The sequence below is a fragment of the Lemur catta genome, chromosome 16, assembly GCF_020740605.2.
Source record: "Lemur catta isolate mLemCat1 chromosome 16, mLemCat1.pri, whole genome shotgun sequence".
NCBI classification, from domain to species: domain Eukaryota; kingdom Metazoa; phylum Chordata; class Mammalia; order Primates; family Lemuridae; genus Lemur; species Lemur catta.
In genome coordinates, this window is record NC_059143.1 from 25,150,299 (window position 1) to 25,173,570 (window position 23,272).

Genomic DNA, 23,272 nt, shown 5'->3' on the forward strand with positions numbered 1-23,272 from the left:
TTTAATTCTGAGGCTCTGTTCGAATTCCCTGCACATGTGAGGGGAAACTAGGACATAAACAAAGCACATAAATCAAGCTTTCAAAGAGAAAAAATCTCTATCTGGAAGGATTTTATTTTTTTTCAATGAGGAGCGTGAACACTATTTCCCTGGAGGAATATTTCGGTCCAGGAAGGAGGATAGTGCACATGCAGTGTGAGTGTGTGTGAGTGTGTGTGTGTGTGTGTGTGTGTGTGTGTGTGTGTGTGTGTGTGTGTGTGTGTGTGTGTGTGTGTGTGTGTGTGTGTGTGCTGTGCGTGCGCGCCCGCGGAGAGAGGGGCGGGGGAGGCGGATGAGGAGGATGAGATCATAGTTTCAGGATCCTCAGGAAACCCTGGTACTGGCAGCAGCCAGCCTCTGCTGTGCCCACATGACCCACAACTCTGGCAGCGGACCCGGCACTTCCAACATTATTAAATAATAAGAAAGCGGCTCCTACTCCATGCCCAAGGCTCCCTACAGACCAATGGCCACCTTCTAAGAGTTTGGCGAGTCGGTGACTGAGGCGCCCGTCCATTCCAAGGTGTGTGCACGGCGTTTTCCTCCTTGACAGCTCCGGAGTGGGGGAGGGCGCGGGGACGAAGGGGGTCCGTGTGCGGGGCGAGGAGTGGGCGCGAGGCCGGGCTGCCACGCGCTGTCCCCGGCCACCCGGTGCCGCGGAGCCCGCCGCGGGGCGGGAGGTGCGCATGACGCGCAGCCCCAGCGGCGCAGGGACCGACCGCAGCCGCCCACGGCGCCGGGGCGCGGGCACGGGCGGCTCGCGCCGGGCAAAGTCAGGAGTGGAAGCGGGCGGGGAGCGCCGGCTGAGGAAGGGCTTCGCCCCAAGGCCCACTCGCGGGGTTCCCACCTGTGCGCCGGCCCGGCCGCGGCGAGCGCGAAGCATGTGCGGGGCGCCGCAGCCAGGACTGCGGCGCGGCGCCTCCCCGGGCGGCGGGCGGCGCCTCGGGCCCGCGGGGCGGCGGTAGCGGCTGCGGCAGGACGGCCGGCCTGGGGGCGGGGGCCGCGCAGGTAAATCCCGCCGCCCGCGAAGGCCCGGCCGCCGCTCCCGGGGTGGCCGAGGCAGCCGGCTGCCTCGCGTCGCTGGTTGAGTTGTTTTTGTTGTGACTGCTGCCCTCTTGGTCATCCTCGCGGGCTGAGCCGGTGGGAGGTGGCGCGGCCACCTTCATTAGAGATGACACGCACGTTGGGGAAGAGTCTGGGGGTGCTGACCGGGAGATCCGCGCTGGGGTCCTTCCCAGCCCGCGGCGTCTGCGCGGCTGGCGGTGCACTGCGGTGCCCCGGCGGTCGGTTGAGTGGGAGTGGGCGCTGGGGACCGGGGACCGGGGACCGGGGGGCGGTGGGCGCAGGTGGTCATGCGGGTGAGTGACTTCGGCGTTCATAGCCTGTTGCCCACTTCGAAGTTTTCTGCTGGACAGAGAGGGCTGGCAGGTTCGTTCTAGTATCCAGAGTGGGAGGTGGAGAGAGGTGTCTGTCAAAAGACCAAAGCCAAAGAGAGAAGAGGGGTGGCGACGGGCTGGAACTCAGTGGTACCATTCCTGGGACTTGATGGTAAAACTTTGCTCTTTGGCAGGCTTGGGATATGGCTTTGGGAAGATAAGCGTAGAACTTCTGGGCAAAATATTAAATGTACACTTGTATTGAAGCTTACCACTCACTAGGTTCTTTCTTACTCTAAAATATGGTCTTTTGAGTTGATTTTTATTTAGAGTCAGGTTTTCCTGTTACCTGTCATGATCACTTGGTATTTAATGTATTTGTGTTTCCTTTTGAACATAAGTGCTACCTGTATTGTTGTAGTATGCACAGTTATTATTTTACAAAAAAAAAAAACAAACCACTTTTTTTTTTTTTTTTGCTTATTCAAAAGGTAGAAACTTTAGGGGAAAAAACAGCACACCACATGTTCCACAGTTCTATGTGGTTTAGCTTTATTCACTCTCTTAATTTTTACACCACGATGAGGGGTAGGTAATATTATTATCCATCTTTTACAGATGAGAAAATCTAGTAATAGAGAGGAAAAATAACTTACCCAAGATCATACAGCTATTAAGTGTTAGAGTCCAATTGAGTTTATGGTGTGCTTTTAACCAACTTATGGTACCTAAAGTCTTCTGTATGTTATATTCACCGTATCTTTCTATGAAGATTGACCTCATAACTATGTGCTACACATTCAGGACAATTAACTTTTTCTATTTTTTTTATGTTTTTCTAACTTTTAATACTATGATTATGGCAAATATCTTTTGAGAAATTTCCTTTTGCCACAATCAAGCAAGTTTCCTACAATAATTATAAAGTAAAGTAGCACTTAACAGCAAAGTTAAGATTTTCAGTGTTAAGATTTATCAGGAAATTACTACAAAGCAAATGGCTGAAGCTATATATTTCTTTGTACTTAATTTTAAACTTACTAAGTTATTAGTCTATTCTTTGTTCAAAACATGGCCATCATTTTCTTCAGAACACCATCATCTTGCAGAATTTTTGAGCAACTTTGATTAATTATATTTAATCCAATCACTCTGACAAGAATTTGGGCAGTTTATGCAATTCTGTTTCAACTATCAGTGATTAAAAGTCGGCTATATTTTGAGGGCACTGGAGTATGTCATGTCTTAGTTGTATGTACTTTATACAAACTTATGTAGGAAGAAAGATTGAAATCAAATTTTATCATTAGTTCTAAGTCAAAATACTTTTAAAATCTCCACTTGTTTTAAATGCACCGTGATGTGAAGGAAGGTCTCAGTGGGGCGAACTCCAACTTATTTAGAGAATTACTCTCACATATTTAGAAAATTACATTTCATTTGTGCTTATCATGGAGCTTTCATACTATTCATTTTATTGGACAGATGTCTCTCTTAAGTCTTCATCTGTTATTTTTTCAAGTAAATTTAATTGCTTATTCACATAACGAGTTTCAAAATTATTTTGACATTCATATATTTTCTTTAATTCTTATATTTCAGTTTAATTAAATTCAATATACATAATTTCAAAATCACACTTATTCAATATTATAAGTAAAAAGAAACTAGAATCCAACTAAACTACATGGAAACGTGATCTATGGACATGAGAAAAATTATCCAGCTCTTCAGTGGTTAACTCCTTCCCCCACACACCCCAATTATGGCTACATCTTTATTTTGGGATGCTCCAGTGTAGTCCTGTGGTCAGAGTGGTTGCATGCCATCAAGCACAAGTGTTTTTGACATTGAAACTGAATTTGAATTTTCCAAGTCTATTTATGTAAAGCGTTGATTGTTATTAGGGCATAAATGCTGTGATGCATATATACGTCCTTTCTTAAAACTGACTCAAAATTGTTCCAGTTTTCTAGCTCCTGTTACTTATTTTAGAGACAGCTTGCTACTTTTATCTCACTTGGTGGTTTTGATGTGACCTTTTCTTTTCAAGTCCCACACCTCTAGTTTTGAGAGAATTGTGCCATCTCTGCTTCCAGAGAGCCTCTCTCTTCCAGGTGCCGAGTGGAGACCTGGAGATCAATGGTGAGCATAAAGATGTGTAAGCCTCATGGCACACGGGGACAGGCTTTAATAAAGGAATTATACAAATAAATGATTACTTGCAAATTGGGGTAAGGTTCCTGAATGAAAGAAGGAATTCTATGAGAATATGTAGAGGATTCTGGACTAGACACAGAGATGAGAACAGGATGCCTGAAAAGTCACATATTTGTGGAAGAATGATGTGTGAGGTGTTGACTAAGTCCAGTTGTATTTCTAAATGCTTGCCTGTTAATTTTCTTGATTATCTTCTGAATCAGAGGCCTATGTGTCACTCTGGTCATCTCTTTACTTTTCTATCCTAGGAGACATACTACTTCCCCTCATTATCCCATGGGCATGGGGAGGTTTACAACACTTCCATCAGTACTTTTTAAAGTATGCAGAGCATGTACTAACCTTATATGGTTATTGTCCTATTTGCAAAGAGTTATGTAGATTTAATGAAATATAGTCATTTTCTTCCTTCACCTTAGCAACTGCTTTCAAACTAAAAAAAAGTATTAGTATCTGTACATGTATGTGTGTGTGGTTTTCTTTGTAGTGGGAGTTAAAGTGGCAGAATGTCTCAAAAATGGAATTTAATTGATTCATCACGTAGTCCCTAAGATTCTCTGAAGTGCCGAAGGGAAGAGAAGAAGCATCAGAGTAAGGGAGATGATATTAAGCGTTGAATATGCCGGGGAAATGCATATTAACAAGCTAAAGCAAACATAATAGTGACTAAATTTATTGAACACTTACTGTATGCTGGACATCATTCTGTGTTCTCCATATGAATTAACTAGTGTATTCTTCACAGTAGCCACATGAGGTCTGCATGTGTTATCATTATCTCCATTCTACAGAAGGGAAAACTAAAACATGAGAAGGATAATAACCATGACCACCATCACATAGTTAGGGATAGACTTCAAACACAAGCATTCTGATTCCATAGACCATATTATTAACTACTGATGTATAACACCTGGTTCATAGTTTTGTTAGTGCATTAATTTGCATCACTGTTGAAAATTGCAACGCCTTCTAATCTGATCTTTTGAGATTTGATTCTAATCTGATCTTCTGATACTTTTACCTTGGTAAAAATTAGTGGAAAAAGTAGAACTTCCTTCTTATTAATGCTTTGCCTCGCATTTTACAGGCAAAAAAAATTATAAGAAGAAATATATGAATGCCTAGACAAGAACTGCTAGATTATGAGAAATTTCTCATTATATATCACATATTTTTAAATTCAAAAATGGAAACTTGAGCACCATTGGAAACTATGAAATTTTTTTAAAATCAAGAGTATGTACATTACCATTTCAAATGATTAGGAAAATCTTTTTAACAATTAGAGGTTCTTAAAACTTGAGAATTTTAAATCACCTGTTTCATCTTTCCCCATTGTCTTCATCTGGAATATACACTGCAAAGAGGATATAAAGTATAACATAAAAACACCTGTAAAATTATCTTGGTAAAATTAAGAAGGCTATGTTAATTTTTACATTGACATCTTTTGACATGAATCAAAGTAATTGTTATGACAAAAATTTTTGGAGGAAAATTTAGCAATTTTAATTATCATCCAAATAATGTTAACCAAAGGCACATGGGACTTGTCATTAGCAAAGTGAAATACGGATTGGTTAAGTGTGGTAATGTATAGGAAATATTTTTGCACAGTGTCAGACAATAAATGTTAGTCAATGTTATTTCTCCCTGAAAGTTATGAGTAATATCAGTTGATGTGATTAATAATATTAACCGTGAATACTAATTCATACATAATGCGCTTATACTAATGTGTACATCTCTTCTTTGAAGCTGTTGGCAATGCTCAAGGCAATGCATATATTTGCTGTGATTCATGGATACCTATCAAGAATGTGGTGTCTCATTTCTCTGTATGCTCAGCTTCATGCAAAGCTTAATAACTAGTAAACGACTGCTCTAATTTGTACCGTAAGAAAAGAGATACAAGACTCGATTTTGTGATTTGACCTTTTTTTAGTGTGTTTGTGTTAGAGTGGAAGATGCCACTGCGTACACCAATGAACAAGGCATTAAGTGAAGTTTACAATTTCATGTCATAGTGCAGTGTCCTATTGCAGAGCTTTGGGTGTTTAATGTAAATATGGAATATATCAATCAGTCATAATAGTTGAGGTTACACTTTCTTAACAACTCCAAAATTTCAGTGACTGAAAGGAACAAAGGCTTATTCCTTGCTAATGCTATCCTCCCATCTTGGTCAATGAAAGACTCATTCTGTAGCTTTCTCATTCAGGGACCCAGGCTAATAAAGTCTCTGTCATCCACAGTGTCATCATCCTTCATTGTGGCTCATGAGAGTGCGGTGAATCACCATGGGGTCTTAAAGTCTTCAGCCAGGAAGCGGCACTTGCCACTTCTCCTCATATTTTGTTGGCCAAAGCAAGTCATATGGCCATGCCTAACCTAGAGATGGAAGAGAAGTGCAATGCTATCATGTGCTCAGGGGGAAGAAACTGCAACATTGGTGAACAAACCTAATGATTAGCACATAAAATTAGCTAGTTCCCTTTGATAATTTTCTCACCTAAAAAATGACTTATCATTCAGTGTAAAAGTAGACTCACCAACAATTGTGTCCTAGAACTTCACCAAAGGAAGGGACTTCCTGAATAAAACCACCAGCAAAGAAATCAGACACTAAACCTGTTGTGAAACTGATGCTCTTGCTCTTTTCCAGTGGGAGTTGTATTTAGTCAGGGAATGATGATAAAAGCTGTGGTTTATTTTGAGAATGCATGAGATAGCCTATGTGACAGCAAGTGCAAGCCAAGAACAGTGTCTAGACCTGCACACGGCACCCAAACTGTGTTTTCTGAACAGACTTGATAGTATGAACATGGTACAGAGATCAGAATAGCTGTGTATCTTTTTTTGTCACCTGCACCAACATGGACAAGAGTATCATTTGTGTTATCATATATTTTTATATAAAGTAATACAGATAAACATTCAAATCCTACTATCTGGTCATTTTACATTGCCAAACATAATCTGCATAGTTAGAATATATCTAATTCATAGTTGTTTTGTTTTGTTTTTGAGGCAGGGTCTCACTCTGTTGCCTGGGCTAGAGTGTAGTGGCATCATCAAAGCTCACTGCAGCCTCAAACTCCTGGGCTCAGGTGAACCTCCTGCCTCAGCCTCCTGAGTAGCTGGGACTGTAGGCATGTGCCACCACACCTGGCTAATTTTTCTATTTTTTGTAGAGAAGGGGTCTCACTCTTGCTGAGGCTGGTCCTGAACTCCTAAACTCAAGCAATCCTCCCACTTCGGGCTCCCAAACTGCTAGTATTATAGGCATGAGCCACCGTTCCAGGCCCCAATCTATATTTTTAAATTATACATGTTATTTTGAGATAGTTGGAGATTCACATACAGTTGTAAGAAGTAATATATGTTTCCTTTAGCCAGTTTCCCCCAATAATAGCATCTTGCATATCACAGCCAGGATGCTGGTATTGATGCAATGAAGAACAAATTCCATCACATATACAACTCCTATTGCTATTTTATGGGTGCCCTGACTTGGCTTAAGCCCCCTTCCTTAATCTTTTGCAATCACTAATATGTTCTCCATTTCTATAATTTTTTCATTTCAAGAATGTTATATAAATAGAATTATATAGTATATAAAAGTTTGAGAATGGTTTTACCACTCAGTATAATTTTCTGAAGGTTTATCTAGGTTGTTGCATATCTCAATAGTTTATTCCTTTTTGTTGGTGAATAGTATTTTATGGCATACGTGAGCCATGAAAGATATCTGGGTTTTTTTTCTTGTTTTTGGCTACTACAACTAAAATTGCTATAAACATTCATGGATGTATTTTCGTATAAATGTAAGTATTAATTTATTTGAGATAAATGCTTAGGAGTTGTATGTTTACATTTATAAGAAACTGCCAAACTGTTTTCCAGAGTGGATGTGCCATTACATTCCTATCAACAATGTACAAGAAATTAAGTTTCTCTGTATGGTCACCAGTATTTGGTGTTACCGCTACGTTTTATTTTTGGCATTCTGGTAAGTGTGTAGCACTATCTCATTGTGGTTTTAATTTGCATTTGCTTAGTGACTAATGGTGTTGAATATCTTTTCACGTGCCTATTTGCATTTGTGTATCTTCCTTGGTGAAATGTCTCTTCATATCTTTTGCCCAATTTTTAATTGGATTGTTTGGGTTTTTTTACATTAAGTTTTGAGAGTTCTTTATATATTCTAAACAAGAGTCCTTTGTCAGATATGTGTTTGCATTGGGAATATTTGTTTGGGTCTATTTCTGGGTTCTGTGTACTTTTCTGTTGATGTATGTGTATAACCCTTAACCAATACCACACAATCTTGAATTCTGTAGCTATGTAATGTCTTGAAATCATGTAGACTGATTCCTCCCACCTTATTCTTCTTTTCTAAATTTTTTTTAGCTATTCTAGTTCCTTTGCCTTCCCATGTAAGTTTAAGTATTATCTTGTCTATATTAACAAAAAAATCTTTATGGGATTTTTGTAAGAATTGTGTTAAAACCATCAAACAGTTTAAGGAGAATTGATATTTAATCTATAAATGTGGTATGCCTCTCCATTAATTTAGATCATCTTTGAGATCTTTTATCAGTGATCTGTAGTTTTCAGGATACAGTCCCTGTACATGTTTTCCTAGATACACAGGTAATTTATAAATGGTAATGTATTTTTAATTTCAGCATCCAGGTATTCATTGCAAGTATATTGAAATTCAGTTGATTTTTGTGTGTTCATCTTGTATCCTTGGAACTTGTTGAACTCTCTGATTAGTTCTATTTTTATTGACAAATAATAGTTGTATACATTTATGAGGAACAGTGTAATGTTTGATTTATGCATTCAATGTGGTATGATTAAATCAAGCTAATTAACATATTATCTGTGTAGTCTATCATGACATCTGAAAATAGGGGCAGTTTTATTTATTTATTTATTTTCAATCTGTATGCTTTTTGTTTATTTTCTTGCCTTATTGCACTGGCTAGAACTTCTAATACTATGTCAAATAAAAGTAGTGAGAGGAGACATCTTTGCCTTATTGCTAATCCTCAAGGGAAAGCATTCAGTCTTTGACCATTAAGTATAATATTACCTGTAGGTTCTTGTAGATGTGCTTCATCAAGTTGAAGAATTTTACCTCTATTCCCATTTTTCTTAGTTTTTAAAATCAGAGAGGTGTTGATTTTTGTCAAATGCTTTTCTTCACCAAATGATATGATCATTAGATTCTTCTTCTGTAGCTTCTTAATATGGTAGAGTACATTGACTGATTTTCAACTCTTAAAGCAGCTTTGAAACCTTACAATAAACTCCATTTATTCATTAAGTATAATTATCTGTATACATCACTGCACATGCTTGCCAATATTTTGTTAGAGTTTTGTATCTAGATTCATGAGGGGTATTAGCCTGTAGTTTTCATTTATGGCATTGTCTTTGGTGTTGATATCAGGGTAATACTAACGTCATAAAATAAATTGGGATATGTTCCTTTCTCTTCTGTTTTCTGAAAGAGATTATGTAGAATTGCTGTTAAATCTTCTTTAAACATGTGGTAGAATTCTCCAGTGAAATGAAATCATCTGGGCTGGGAGATTTCTTCTTTAGGACTTTTTTTTTTTTTTTTTTTTAGCTATGGGAATCAAATTTCTTTAATACTTTTGTTAGTTTGCTAGGGTTGTCATAACAGAATGCCTTGCCTGGATGGCTTAAACAACTGAAATTTATTTTCTCACAGTTCTGGAGGCTAAAATTCCAAGATCAAGGTATGTACATATTTGGTTTCTTCTGAGGCCTCTCTTTTTGGCTTGCAGATGACTGCCTTCCCACTGTGTCCTCACATGGTCTTTTTCTCTGTGCTCAAGCACCCCTGGTGTCTCTCTGTGTGTCCAAATGTCCTCTTATTAAAAGGACATCAGTTAGATTGGATTAGAGCCCACCCTTACAGATTCATTTTAATTTAATCTCTCTTTAATCTTTATCTCTCTCTTTAATGGCTCTATCTCCAAGTACAGTCACATTCTAAAGTACTAGGGGTTAGGGCTTCAACATATGAACTTGTGGAATGACACAATAATGATCTGTTTCATATTGTATAAGTTGTGGTAATTTCATTTCATCTAAATTATCATATTTATTTGTGTAAAGTTACTCATAATATTCCTTATTATTCTTTAGATGTCTGCAGGATCTCTAGGGATATCCCTTGTTTCATTCCTGATATTAATAATTTGTATCTTCTCCTATTCTGTTAGTTTTGCTAGAGGTTTTTAAATTGTATTTGTCTTTTAAAAGAACATCCTGTTTGTTTCAGTAATTTTTTTCTATTATATTTTTATTCTCCATTTCATTGATTTCTCTGCTTATTATTTTCTCCATTTTTCTCCCTTGGGTTTATTTTGCTCATCATTTTCTATATTCTTGAGAAGGAGCTTACATTATTGGCTTTAGATATTTCCTCTCCTTTAATGTATGCGTTTAATGCTGTAAACTTCCCTCTCAGCACTGCCATCGCTGTGTCCCATATATTTTTATATGTTGTATTTTTGTTTTAATTTAATTCAATGTACTTTTTATTTCTCTTGAGATTTTCTCTTTGACCCATGGGTTATTTAGAAGTGTGGTATTTAGTTTCTAAATGTTTGGTGATTTCTTGTTATCTTTTTGTTACTGATTTCTAGTTTGGTTCCATTGTAGTCAAAGAACACACTCTGTATGGTTTCATTCTTTTCAATTTGTGGAGGTTTATTTTATGTCCCCAAATGTGTTATATCTTGGTATATGCTCCATGGGCACTTGAGAGGAATGTGTATTTGGCTGTTTTTGGATGGATTGTTTTATAAATTCTAATTAGATCATGTTGGTTGATGTTGCTGTTATGTTCTTGTATATCTTTGCTGATTTTTTGTCTAGTTGTCCTACTGATGAAAAAGTATGTGAAGTCTCCAATTATAACTGTGGATTTGTCTAATTCTCCTTTCACATCTACAAATTTGGCTTCACAAATTTTGCAGGTCTGTTATTTGGTAGACACCTATTCAGAATTACAACATCTTCTTGGTGTATTGATTTTTTTATCATTACATAATCCCCCTCTCTGTGTCTGGTAATTTTGTTTTCTCTGAAGTTTACTTTATCTGATATTAATATAGACAGTCCTTTTTTCCCTTAATAGATGTTTGCATAATATTTCTTTTTCCATCCTTCCACTTTCTACCTCCCTATATTCTTATATTTTATTGGAATTCCTTGAATAAAAAATATAGTTGGGTCATATTATTTTAATCTACTCTACCAATCTCTGTCTTTTAATTGGTTTGTTTAGACCATTTACATTTACTATAACTATTGACAGGTCAATGTTTGAGTCTGCCATTTTATTTTTTGTTTGTTCTCTCTGTTTTTAGTTTCTGTAGAGTTTTTCCTACTATCCTGTTGGTAACTTGAGCATTTTTAGAAATTCATTTTTATTTGTATATAGTATTTTTAAGTTTATAACTTTGTATAGATGTTTTTAAGGTGTTGCTCTAAGTATTACATAATATACACATAGTTTATCACTGTCTACTGCTATTGTCATTTTATCAATTTAAGTATGGAAACTTTACATCTCTTTACATCCTCCATTTGTAATATATTATCTTAAATATTTCTTCTCCTTCTACATATATTTGGTACCATATCAGATGGTGTTATAATTTTTGCTTCAACTGTCAAACATAATTTAGAAAGTTCAAGAGGAAAGTCTATTGCACTTATCCATATTTTTGCTTACCATGTTACATGTTACTTCTCCTCTCTCTCTTTTTCTTTTTTCCTTGATATTCTACCATGTCTTCTTTTATTGTTTCTTTTTTGTTTTGAGAACTTTCTCTAGCCATTCTTATAGAGCAGGTCAGATCTGCTGGTGATAAAATTTTTTTTTTTTTTGAATCTTAGAACATCTTGATTTATCCTTCATCCCTAAAGGATATTTTCACTGAATATAAGATTCTAGGTTGGCAGTTATATTATTTCAGAATCTGAAAAATGTTGTGCCACATTCTTCTCACCTCTGTGGATTCTGATGAGGAACCCACTGTCATCCTAATTGCTTTTCTACTATAAGTAAGCTGTCATTTTTCTCTTTCTGTTTACAAGATTTTTTTTTGTCTTTAGTTTTTATAAATGTGACTATAATATTTTCTGGCATGGATGTCTTTGGGTTTTCTTTGTTTTTGGTATTCAGGTTCACTTGTTTTTTTAATCTGTAGGCTTTTATGTCTTTTATCAAAATTAGGAAGTTTTCAGCCATTATTTTTTTAGCACATTTTCAGCCCTGCCCATTTTCTCCTTTTCATCTAGGTCTCTAAGACATGAATTTTAGAGCTTTTGTTATAGTCCCACAGTGTATTAGTCTTCTATGGCTGCTGTAACAAATTACCATACACTGTGTGCCTTACAAAAATGCACATTTATTTTCTTGTGGTTTTGAAGGTCAGAAGTCAGAAATCAGTTTCACTGGGCTAAAGCCAAGGTATTAGCAGGGCTGCTTCCTTCTGGAGACCGTAGGAGACAATCTGTTTCTTTGTCTTTCCTAGCTTCTAGAGGACACTGTATTCTTTGAATCACAATCCCTTCCTCGGGTCACTACAATCTCCTGCTTCTATCATCACATCTCCTCTTCCTTTTCTGCAGTCAAATCTTCCTCTCCCTTCCTCTTACAAGGATTCTGTGATAATCCAGGAAACTCTCGATCTCAAAATCTGTAATTTAAACACATCTACAAATCCCTTTTTCCATTCACAGTTTCCAGGGATTGGGGCCATTCTGCTGGATATCCTTGGAAACCCTTATTCAGCCCACCATACCCAAGTTTCTCAAGGCTCTGTTTTTCCCCCCTAATCTGTTTTCACTGTGTAGTTCAAATTCAGTAATTTCTATTATTCTATCTTCTAGCTCCTGGATTTGTTCCTGTCACTTCCATTCTGTTATTGAGCCCACCTACTGAATTTTATATTTTGGTTATTGGGTTTTTTTTCAGTTCTAAAGTTTCTACTCAATTCTTCCTTATATGCTCTATTTCTTAGCTGTAGCTTTCTACTTTTTCTTATTTTAAGCATGTTCTTAATGGCTCAGTTGAAGTGTTTTTGTTATGGTTTGCCTTAAAAAATGTTGTCAGATAATTCTGACATCTCTGCCATTTCATTGTTGGCATAAGTTGTCTGTCTTTTTCCATTCGATTTGAGATCCTCCTGGTTTGTGGTATGATGAATAATTTTAAATTGAAACCTGGCCACTTTCTGATATGTTAGAAGACTCTGGATCTTTATACCTTTTGATTTAGCTGGTTTCCACTAATATCAACCCAGTGGGAAAAATGGGGGTGGTGGCACCTCATCACTGCCAGGTGGGGGTAGAAGTATAGGTTCCTCACTCAAGCTTCCTAGACACCTGAGGGGGCTCCACGTTACTGTGGAGCAAGGTGAAAATTCAGGCTTCTCGTTAGGTTTCACTGATACCACTCTGGCAGGGAAGGGTAGAAGTGCCTCTTTTCTGCTCCCCATGTGGTCTCTCTACTATCTATAGACAGAGGAAGTGGTCTAATGACTGTTGGTTCTTAGTGACAGTCTTGACTCTCCACTAGGCCTCTTGTGACACCACCCTTCAGAGAAGGGGAGGGGAAACTCCGTACTGCCTGGTGGGGGTGGAAGTCCAGAATCCCCAGATACTCTCGTTGACAATGTAGTGGGGGTAAAGAATGGGGAGCTTTATTACCACCAGTGGAAATGAAAGTCTCAGCTCCCTACTTGGCCTTCTGTAACATCACCATGGTGGGAACCGGGGAAGTTGGGGCATCTTGCTACAACTTGATGAGGGTGGAAGTCTGGGCTTCCTATATAGCCTCTGTTCTCATGGCTGTTGTGGGACCACAGTTTTTTTCTGTCTTATAGGGCTGGAATATACCAGTTATTGTCTAATTTTTTTGTTTGTTTGTTTGTTTGTTTTGGTCTTGCTATGCTGCTCCTTTCCTGGTCCTTAGGCTAGAAAGTATATGGTTTTGCTGGCACCTTTTTAAAATCTGTGCCTGTTGACATTTCTGGGTTTCCAGTTTATTTAGCTTCAAGTGTCAAATATATGAGGCAACACAAAATTCCAGAGAAACCACTATTCTGTTATTCCTTGGACCCTAAGGTCGCCTATCTGGTTCACCTTTTTCTCTGCAACTTTCAGTCTTTGTATGTTTATTTTATGTATAGCATCCAGGGGTTTTAGTTGTACTTATTGGGAAGAATAGGGAAAAGTGTTTTTTCTCTATATCACAAAAACAAAAGTCTAATCCATATTTTTTATGCAGATATAAACTGATAAATATCACTCCGCATTGATTTTCAGATGATGAATCTCAGAGGGTTCCTGCTGATCTATTTCTGAATAATCAACACTTGACAGGTCACAGGGATGAGTCCTAGAGTGGTGATGCAGATGGGTTCACAGAACAGTCCATCAGTGTAAGATTCATGGACCACGTGCAGGTATTCTTACTCCCCCAGTCAATGCTCTGTCTCTCCTGGAAAGCCATTGCTTCAGGCTGCAGCAAGGTTGGAGATTTACCCCAATCGCATAGAATGTCTCTTATGGCAGGATTCTGGAACCACACCATCCTAGTTCTTACTGCACACTCACTAAGTGCTCTCTATTCCCAAGAACATCATCCATCTGAAATACAGTTTGTAATCAGTAAGTGTGTGGGCAAATGTTCCTAAGCTAGGAAGAAAATATTGAACACAAAATCCATGTCTAAACTCTCGCTGAGGAGCACCTACCAGCAAGCATTCTTGTTAATTTCTTTTGATGTAAAATTACATATTAAAAATAAATGTATTGATTTGTCAAGTTGTTTGATCACTACTTGGTGAGATTAAGTACAAAAGATGGGGCCAGGAATTTTCTGCTTGAAACCAATATGCTGAGGAATGACAGTTGACAGGGAGGAGATCACAAAGAACAACAGTCTAGGGAAATTCTTGCAAAAGCCAGGTCAAGTTATTGACATTGTAGCTAACTCTAAAGTTCTCACTGTACTGGAGCAATGATTCTCAAAATGTCCTCAGGTTAGCAGCATCACCACAACCTTACAACCCTTTGTGAATGCAAATTCTAAAACTTTACCCCCATACCTACTAAATCTGAGGCTCTGAGGATAGAGTCCAGCAATCTATCTTATAGCCAGTCTTCCAGGTGACTCTGATTGATGTTAATGCTGGAAACCACTGTACCACAGTAACCCCTCCAACCATTGCAGAATATGCTAAATTTATGCTTTCACTGACCCTCGACTCATCACTTTAGGTTTTTAGAAAATTTGTTTATTGTATTAAACATTTGTGTGCTTTAATTAAAAATGTTTTTCTCAAGTAAATATAGTAAGGAAAATGAAAATGCATTACCTAAAACTGTCTCTTTTTTTTAATACATGTTAATGATTTGCACAATTATTTTCTGTCCTTAACCCAAATTTACTCCATGTCCGATTTTGTTGTTGACACCAAAAACATGAGCCATGCCTACACTTCCCTCACTTTGTTCCTCATAGATGCCAAGTCACACATTAGTGGGTTTTCTAGCTGTTTTTATGTTCTTTTCTAGAGCTGACACCATCATGAAGGTATTTGGAGGCAAGAGTAGGGGTGTCTCTGCTTCATTTGAAGAAGATGTGTTTTAGAAGTTCTTGTCGCACAATATTGTTAGAGACAGATGCATATGCAGATGTCCAAATTCATCATTGTCATTACCACATCAGCTCCACCATGGGGGATTCACTGCCTACTGCATGCTGGCATTTTTCTCTGGAGTCATGTGAGATTAAAGGAAATCTTGGCTACAAGGCTGTCCTGAGGAAAGAGAAGCTACATTTCTGTGTAGAGATTTTATAATTAGGGTGTATTTCCAAACCCTAGGATGGGGTAAGACAAAATCAACAAGAAATAAAAGGTGAAAAGGTTTAAAAATGTTTTGCGATGGTAATAAAATATAGACAGATGCAGATTTGAGAAGTAGTCTGTGGCTTCTAGCTCTAAATATGGCTCACTTTTACTGCATTATAAGGAAAGTATTTTCTATGAATTTACACTGTCAATTAAGCAATTCACTAAACTTAGAAGTCATAGTATATCTGTATTCACTTAATATCCACCTCTGCTGATGACTAATATTATAGCTTTTGGATTAGGTATCACATTTTACTATGCATGATTTTTGAGCTGAATTTTTTAGTTTCTGTAAATCATAAATTTCATTTCCATATACCCTTTTCTCCATACACCTTGTTAAAAATGTCTTATTCTTGACTAAGATAGGGAAATGGCTTGTGAACCATTTATCTGCTTTTCATCTAAGATGACATGGATTCTTGGTTTCCAAAAATATTATTTTCTTATCCTTCCACTGTTCCCCACCACCAGTTGTCATATGCTTTTTCTCATTCCTTCCAATTCCTTTGTGCATTCAATCGATTATATTTCTCATTTACTCATTTGGCTTGGTGTTTAAATCATTGTGCCTCTGCAGTGTTTTGGGGATGAGACTTTTCCAAACCTTCTTTATACAGTGTTTGTTCAATAACACCATTTGGGCAGGTTGGAGGAACCATTCCTTTAAGAACAGATTTTTAAATGGTGCAGCAGATGTTTTCTCTTACACAGAGTCATCCTTGCTAAAATAAAGGCCCCCAGTCCTGGCAATACTAATCAGATGTCTTCTTTCTTAAAGTAATTATTTGCTTGGTATTTTTTAAATATGGTAATTCAGTCACCACCAAAATGCTTAGGTAAGGCTTAGATATGAATAAAAATAGATCTTGTACAATAGATGGGGGCAGAAAAAGGGGGATTCATAAAGGTAGGAAGTGCACACCATGTCTTCTGTGGGTTGTGGTCCAGATTTTCCCCCACGGTGTTGGTCTCTATTTATAGACACAAAATGTGTCAGGTGATTTTTTTTTTTCCACATGCAGATAAATTCTGCCTCTTCCTTTTAACCTACACTGTAAAACTGATGTTTACCCTCAGAATGTATACAAAATAATACTTTCTGCTAATGCTGCTAAACACCTTTTAGAAAGTGTTGTGTGAGTCAGATTGAAAATTTTATCAAAATATGACTCAGATTTTCAAAATAAGAAAACATCTCAAAGCATCTAGCTGTTCTTTTTTTCATTCCATCAACATTGCTCAAACCGTTTTTCTTTCTGTTTTTTTTTTTTGTTTGTTTGTTTGAGGTTTAAATTTATTTTGTTTTTGTTTTATGCCTCACCTTTCCTGTGCAGATGATGTAATAGCTAAAAATTAAAAGTTCTCTAAATACCTCTAAAATTTTAGTTTGAGCTTAGGAGTGAGACTGAGATTTGCTCCATATGACAAGGAAAAAAAACAACCGATGTGAATCCAAAGGCAATAGCGCCCTATCACCAATCTGCTATGGAGCGTTTATAAAGGCAAAATAATCCAGCTTCACCCAGCCACAATAGTTTATGGGAATAAAACAGTCCTGCTATTTCACAGGAGTGAAATGTTTCACAAGAGTGAAAAGCTTATGTAATGTTTTATGTTTCTGTTTTTAAGGCTGAGCTTGTTGACTAAGGTGGGAGGTGACAGATATCAATCAGTCTTTCACTTCTTTCATAGCTTTGATTGCTTCTGCCCATTTGTGAGCAGATGCTAATCTATGCCAGTTGCCCTTACTTTTTCTACCAATTTATGTTTTATCCACCTCCTTTGTTTTCTGTGCATTTGCTTTGTTTTTGTCTGAGTCTCTGAGTTTTCCTCCCTCAGGACTCCTAGTCAGCATCTAGCATCTAGTTGAATGGGTGGCGATGAAAGAGGATGCACTACTAGCATTGTGAAATTAGAGATATTTTGGTCCCTTGCTCAGGCTTTTTCAAGCTGTCACCAAGCCCATGACAAGACTGCATAATTTTAGTTTTCCCTCCTCCTGGTTGCATCAGTCATTTCATATTATTCACTTGGATTCAATATTTTAGGATATTTTATGGGAGACCTAGCCTTTGGCATAGCTCATATTTGCCATAACTTCTAGATGCCCCTCTGGTTCAACGACTATGGAACTGGCCATTCACTTATTTTTTTAGCAGTGTTTCTCAAAATATGCTTCAAGGACCACCTTTATCAGAATCATATGGGGGAAGGGGGTGTTAAAAGTACAGGTAGCTAAGCTCCATCCTAGACCCACTCACTGAATCAGAAGCTCTCTTTCTGACTTCAGGATTTTAAGGCTAACCCTAATGATGGGAGTTTGTCTAGCTCTGCACTTCACAACCCATGGTAGCTTTTTAAAGATCAGATTGCATGGATCTCACCCCCAAGGTTCTCATTTAAATGCCCTTGTGTGTTTTAAACATGCAGCCTATGTTAACAACCAGAAATGAGCTGTAGAAGTGGAAAGGTAAGAACGGAGGGTGGTGTTGACAGAGAACTACTACCCTCGGTGAATTCATCAAAGTCCAGGGATTTAGCCTCATTTATAAATTCAGAACCCAGATGCTTCTCTCAAGGGCAAAGTCACATTAAGCTTATAGGGACTGAACTATAAATAAGAATACCAATTTGCTTATGCACAGTTAGAAGTACCATCGTCGCTAGGATCAGCATGACAGGGGCATTCTTACCCTATGGGCTGCTCTCCACGAGAAGAAAAATTATTGTTACGTTTCTCCTTGAACCTGCAGTCAGACTGAAAAAAGTTATTTGGATAAAAATGGTGACTATATGCTGAAGCCTTCTTATGTGTCAAGAACTGTTCTGAACATTTCACCTGTATCATTTCATCTAATCTCCCTCAGGAACCCTTTGTGGTAGCATTACTAGCTCTAATTTCTATATGAGAAAAAGATAGGAAAAGATATGTAACTTGCTTAATATGACAGAGCTCCCAAGAGGCAGAGCTGAAATTCCTGGGCTCTACAACAGAGTTATTAGTGAAAGAAGAAAGAAAAGACTAGAAAACTTGAGTTGCCGGGGGCCTCAGCACCTGAGTAAGCAATCAAGCAAGGGACAGAGTGGCTTCTAATTGGTGGAGAAGAAAGAAATGTGCAGACCACTGTTTGTATGGCTAGGATGCTTTCAAGCCATGTGTAATCGGGATGAACAGCCCCCAGGTGGATCAAGAGTGAGGTTGTGCTCAGAACCTTGTGGTTTATTTAATGGACCTCTCCAGAGTTGTGCTTAAGTGAAAGATCTACAGAATCAGGTTCTGCTCTCAAATTTTCTTTTTTTAAAAAAATGAACCACAGCTTAAAGAATATTAATGTAAATATTAATGATAGTATAGGCATATTTAAATATAATAGACAGGTATACATATATCAATTTCCTGAATGTTTCCAAGTCCTGAGGTCACCTTGACTCAGAAAATTTGAGTGCAATTGGCTTAAACTTCCACTAGCTCCAACTCAAGCATATTTCCTGTTATTTGGGGAATTTTTATGGAGCTTACAGGTCCCCAGTGACTCTGTTCTGAGCTTCTGCATCTGTTGAATGCCTAGTCATCTCTGTGAGCTTCGTGTCCTAAGCACAATGCCAACTTAGGTCACCCTGCTGGATGCAGCCGTTGGTTCCTTACTCCCCAAACTACCACTGGCTCCAGGCTGTGTATTTAGTAGACTTTGCTGTACGTTTGGGGCAATGGATTTGTGTTGAAACTCCCTCAATCATCTTTTTTCTTTAAAAAAAAAAAAAGTCATAGTTCATCTTTTTAACATCTTATGTAAGAAATGGGATTACTTCTAAGTTTATAGATTCATCTCAAAATTGCAGATACACACTACTAAATCATATTTCTGGGTTTTTGTTTTCCTCAGTTGGTCTGCTAGGAACTGTATATCGGACTCTTAGCTACTATTGAAATGTAACCGTTACTATCTCAGACAGAGAAAGCAAATGATCCTCTCATCTATTAAATAAATGTCTACCAACAGCAGTCCCTGGATACCCCCCAGCATTTACAAATGTTCCATCCTACAGTGGTGAATCCAGCTGACAAAAGGCACAGCTGCGTGTGGTCTTGGGGCTAATATTTTGAGATTCTTTTAAGTGAGAGAGTGTAACTCTAACTCCACAGTGGTGGTATTGTTACTGTTTTCAGAAAGGTGCTTGTGAGAAGCACATAAGTCTGCTGAGAGTGGAAAACTTTCGGGCTTTAGGTATAAAAAACATGGCATATCTTTCAAAAAACTAAACTAAAACCACCCTTTCCAATGCTCAAATAAGCATTGTTTGTATCTTATAGGTTATGGTTTACCAGATTTTGTTTATTTGGTGGAAAAAACAGAAATTTTCCACTGTGATGAAAAGTAACCACTGCATTATGGAATACAAATTAGCAAACTAGTATAGAAGAATAATACTGGTTTCAGTAAGATGTGACCACTGCTATAATCACAATGAATACAGGGGATGACGTTCACTTGCATGAATATAACAATTCATGGAAAGCTTTAGTAATTGCTTAAGATTGGTAGTAAACATGACAGTAGCACTGTTTTAGATTGTCATGCATTTTCACAGATACAGCTTTTAGAGCTCAGTTTATTTTCCAGAAATCTTTTGCCTCATATCTATTAAATCTGCCAAGGTACACATTATTGTGAGCTAGATTTGTTACACCAATCTCCATGGCCATGACTCCAGAAAACACTGGTTGAGATAGGTGCAAATCTACAAGACAAACACAAAGCTTAACAGTAAATATATGCTAATAGCAAAATTGATATAGAATTGTTACAAAACTAAAGAGTTATGGTCATAACATGTGACAGTCTTTACCTAGTGATAGACTAAGAGGAAAATATGGCAAAAGTAATATTTTATTGGTAACATCATTTTCTTTAGCAATATCTAAAATGTTTAGCAATGCCTAAAATGTCTGGCTCTACCAGACGGTGAGCTGATAATTGAATGATTTTTTCTAAATCCTCATTAGAGAAGCCATCATCAGTCCATGCAAGGTAACATCCCAGCCACCTAGGTGACTCAGTGTGGGCCTGGGGGAAGATGAAGGCATCCACTCATCACCATCGATATGAAGGCTGGACCACACTGAGCAGCTGGAAACACCACTCCATTGTCCTCAGCGAGCTTACATTCTACTTGGGAGATGCAATTACAGGAAGAGAAACAACAAAACAACATGACATAAAGAAAGTAAAAATTGTGTTATATGAAATATTGCTCTTAGTTCTTAGTATTTTATTAGGCTGAAGGATCAATTTTCTTTTTTAAGGAAATCTTCTGGGATTATATGATCTTTGTTGTAATTCCACATCGACTCAGATCAACTCAGAGAGGTAGAGTTTGGATATTATTGTACACACACACACACACACACACACACACACACACACATTGAATATACATAAAGCAGTGGCTCAATCTTTCAGCATGAATAAGAATCACCTGGAGGGGCTTTTGAAAGCACAGATTGCCAAACCCCACTCCCAAAGGTCCTGATTTAGTAGATCTGTGGTGAGAACCAAGTATTTGCATTTCTAAAAAATTACCAGGTGATGCCGATGCTGCTGACCCAGGGACCACACCTTAAGAGCCATAGATATGACATGTAAGGCTTATTGTGAATCATAGAGGCTTTATTAAAGGGTAAATCATTTAAACATAATATATAAAGCAGTCTTAAAGAAGAAATGGGGTACTGAAATATGGTCAAAAGACTGTGTCTTAATCTGTTCAGATAGCAAAATATCATAGGCTGGGTGGCTGATAAACAACAGAAATTTATTTTTCACAGTTCTGGAGGCTGGGAAGTCCAAGATTAAGGCAGATTTGGTGTCTGGTGAGGTCCCATTTTCTGGCTCATGAATGGCACCTTCTTGCTGTGTCCTCACATGGTGGAAAGGGCAAAGGGGTCTCTCTTGGGCCTCTTTTGTAAGGGCATTAACACCTTTCATGAAAGCTCTATCCCCCTGACCTAATCACCTTGTAAAGGCCCCCACCTCCTAAAACATCACATCACGTTGGGGGTTAATATTTCAATATATGAGTTTGCAGGGGGACACAAACATTCACAGGTTGGGAGAGTGGACTGGTGTTCATGGATTGATTAAGCTTTGGGTGTTCATTTAGTTCTGCTAGTAGGGTAGACTTCCTTGCTTGATGCCTTTTAAATGCTTGCTCAAAATATCTGGAAAAAGCTAGCTCAGCTCCCTCCACCTGATTGGCTCTACCTTAAGATCAGCTCTAACTAACCTATTCTAAAAGGGATTTTTCCACTTATGTTGTCAGAAGGCACAGCCGGCTTTGTTTGCCTTGTTAGATGGCAAACTCTGTGAGGAAAAAACTCCCTTAATCTTTGTTTGGACTATTGGCTGGCTAAACTTGTGTTTTCTAATTGTTGCTCAAGAAATCTGGGTTCTTGTGCTTCTCTAATTTTAACTTCCTACACAGACCTTTCCTTGAAAAATAGTACTACAGTACGAAAGGATGGTAGGACTTTGGACAATTATTTTAAAAATACTTGCACACATGTGCACATACACACAGCCAAATCATTCTCAAAAGCATCTTACTATTCCATAGTCCTAGTTGTATTTGTGAAATAAACCTTGTCTTCAGTTATATTGTACAGTGTCCTGCCTGCTATGATAGACAAGATGTGTTACTTTGTTCTCTATTATTTTTGTTATAATAAGATAGTGCTGTGTTATGTTTCCAGTTTTCCTAAGAAAGTGTCTCACACATTGTCCATTGCTTGATGTATCCTGTTTCCAGAGATTAAAGTTTCCCATCACCAACAAATGCTGTGCTAAAACAACCTTAGTAACGTTACCAAAAGGAAAACCTTTACCTTTTTCTTCCGACCAGGCCCCAGTGATTTTCTTTTTCTTCTGCTTCTGTAGAACTCAACTTTTATGTTCTACTTTTGGTTCAGGATCATGATGTGCTTGTGGAACACTCAAGTTGAAAGGAAGCATGGATATCATCTAGCCCCACCCTTTCACCTAAGAGAGAAGCTTAGGTGAAAGTGGACTGCCCAAGCCCACACTAAGTTAGTCACAGAGGAAGTGACTCAGGGTCAAGACCTTTCAGCCTCTCAGCCAAGCTCTTTCTACTGGCATATTTGAATTTTATCTGTGGACCTTACATATGGATCTTAGCCATCTCTATGACTGTCGGGTGTGATTAACTAAAGCAGCTGATACTCCTCAATAAATTGTCAAAACTTTTTATACTGAAGCTTCCCTAAGTTTCTATAATACTCTTAAATACCTTCCATTTTTAAAAACTTTCATTTTGAGACAATTATAGATTCACAAACAGTTGTGATAAACAATGCAAAGGTCCCATGAACCTTTCACCCAGTTTATCCAATGGTAACATCTTGCAAAACTGTAATATAATTATCATAACTTGAAAATTGACATATGCTATAGACATTCATGAATACATTTGTGTGTGAATGTAAGCCTTTGTTTCTCTGGATTAATGTTCAAAAGGGCAATTGCTCCATGTTTAATTTTGTACAAAACTGCAAACTATATTTCAGAATGAATGGTTGTGCCATTTTACATTCCCATCAACAACATATGAGAGATTGAACCAGCATTTGGCATT

The 23,272-nt window shown here is 37.9% G+C and overlaps 1 protein-coding gene across 13 annotated transcripts in view; it reads left to right on the plus strand.

Moving 5' to 3' along the window:
* Positions 1-287: 287 nt before the first annotated feature.
* The window catches only part of DTNA (dystrobrevin alpha), a 339,927-nt gene continuing 316,942 nt past the window's right edge, over positions 288-23,272 (plus strand). For 12 of the 13 annotated variants that reach the window (XR_006729289.1, XM_045527844.1, XM_045527851.1 and 9 more), the window contains exon 1: positions 335-562. The gene's annotated coding sequence lies outside the window, so the exon portion shown is untranslated. Of the gene's footprint in view, positions 563-23,272 lie in introns of all 13 variants that reach the window. The other variant, XM_045527842.1, reaches the window with a different exon arrangement.